This window comes from Cupressus sempervirens, chromosome 9 (genome assembly GCF_028749045.1).
Source record: "Cupressus sempervirens isolate cs-2001-9-10 chromosome 9, ASM2874904v1, whole genome shotgun sequence".
In the NCBI taxonomy this organism is placed as follows: domain Eukaryota; kingdom Viridiplantae; phylum Streptophyta; class Pinopsida; order Cupressales; family Cupressaceae; genus Cupressus; species Cupressus sempervirens.
Window position 1 is genome coordinate 52,714,730 of NC_143126.1, and position 2,281 is coordinate 52,717,010.

The 2,281-nt window shown below is 39.5% G+C and overlaps 1 pseudogene; it reads left to right on the top strand.

The window, feature by feature from the left end:
* The first annotated feature begins 768 nt into the window (after positions 1–768).
* Positions 769–2,077, top strand: LOC149537581 (phospholipase A1-Igamma1, chloroplastic pseudogene; annotated as a pseudogene).
* Positions 2,078–2,281: the final 204 nt, after the last annotated feature.

Sequence of the window (2,281 nt, forward strand, 5' to 3'; positions counted from 1 at the left end):
GAAAGATAATCGCTACCCACATGAACTTCTAGACTGTTAAATTGAGCAAGATACGAGAGGCCTTGAATGATATGATTATGTTGTCTGTCTTACTGACTAATATATCTTCATCTTGGTAGGCTCTTTCAGTGTGAAGTGGAATATTGTTTTCCAACGCTACGAAGTTTCTTGATATGTCCATCCGGAAGTTGCTTATCTTGTTTTTTCTAATTCAAAGTCGAATATTGTTTTCCAAAGCTACGAAGTTTCTTGATATTTCCATCCTGAAGTTGCTTGTCCTGTTTTTTCCAATTCAATGTCGAATACCTTTCAATAGGAAGCTTCGCCAATTTTACCGGTCTTTGTTTGAACCGGAATTGCAGGCCTGTTGACCTTGATTAGGCTGTCCGGATTCTGAATCAGATTATACTTTTCCCAAATATTATCAAACTAGACGACGAGTACGGCCGGTTAATTAAACTGGTTTCACAAATATAAGTGTTCGGTATTGAGAAATAGCTCTCGATTAATTTTAACCTAACTTTATGTTCTCCTTCATTACTCGCCAATGCTATTTGAGTTTTACTTTTCCCAATATTTGTGATGGACTGAGTAAACGAGACCAAGTCAAGGGAACTCCTCGGAAATGCCATCAAGTTTTTTTTTTCATCATCCCATATCACTTTCTATTTATATCCACTGCGCTCGAACTTTTATAACTAAGGGAATTTGTGAATCAGAATATCAGAAAGAGATCTCAGTATTAACTATAGAGTAGAGGATTTTATTTATTCCTTTCTTGGAAGCTGCAAGTATTTGTAACGAGTGTAAGAATCGAGAGTATGGCAACATCTCCATTGGTTTTGAGCAGTCCTAATATCATATCTCGAAACAAGAAAAGTAATGGAGACGTACAAGACCAAACAAACAAACTGAATCTGTGTGATACGTGGAGGGATATCCAGGGTGCAAAGAATTGGAATGGCATGATCGATCCCATTAACCCAATTCTCAAAGCAGAGATGCTCAGATATGGTGATTTTACAAAGCAGTGCTACGATGCATTTGAGAACGCCCCCTCTTCCACATCTTATGGGAATTGTAAGCGCAGCAAAAGCTCTCTCACCCAGAGACTGGAACTACTAAATTGTGGTCGTGGATACGAAGTTACCAAATACATATACGCCAATACGAGTCTTTTGGACTTCATTTTTGGCGAGGAGTCAAGTGAAGGAGTTAGCTGGATGGGTTATATTGCGATTTGTAATGACCCAGATGAGATAAAGAGATTAGGAAGACGTGACATAGTTGTTGCATGGAAAGGCACCCAAACTGCCTTCGAATGGATGCAAAATTTCAGAGACATATTGGTTCCTATGATGACTTCAAGGGCTACGACGTGCTCCAAGATCCAAACCATTTCAAATCCAGATGTGAGGATTGAGAAGGGATTTCTCAGTTGCTATACGTCTACCGACGAGGACTCTGTTAGATGCACGCTTAGCGCAAGAGGAATGGTAATGGGTGAGATAACTAGATTGGTGAAGGAATACACAGAGAAAGGAGAAGAATTGAGCATAACATTTACTGGACACAGCTTGGGAGCTGCACTTGCAACTCTGAGCGCATATGATATCAAAGAAACCATGGTGAATAAAATTGGTTTGACCTCAATTCCCGTAACATGTTTTCCTTCGCTTCTCCTCGCGTAGGCAACCTCTCATTTGCCCAACATATGGAGGAGATTGGCGTCAAAGTGCTGCGTGTTGTAAACCACGGAGATTTGGTTCCGAAAATTCCTGGGATTTTTTTGAACGAAAAACTGGGATGGCTGACAAGGATTTTGCATCGGCTTCCATGGGCGTATGTTCATGTGGGAGTTGAGATCAGTTTAGATAGCAGCAGGTCGCCTTTCCTGAGGAGCACGCTCAACCCTGCAAATTTTCACAACTTGGAGGTTTATTTGCACGCACTCGATGGCTTTCAAGGAAATAACGAATTGCCCTTTAAGTCCTCCGGAAGAGATCCATCTCTAGTTAGCAAATACTCCGACTACTCCCACCCCTGTTCCTCTTCCTCGGATTTTCTTCTAACCTAATCTTTCTGTCCCTATTCATTGTTGTTTTCTTTCTCCATTTTTTCCAGCTTTGTGTCATTATTGTCACTACTCGCTAATTGTTGTTTCAATTGATCTTATATGAAAAGTTTTATTACATAGTTGAGAATATTTTGATATTTTTTTAATTTAGATTATCATATTCGTCTATCTATCTTATATATGATAGTAAACCAATTTGAGATA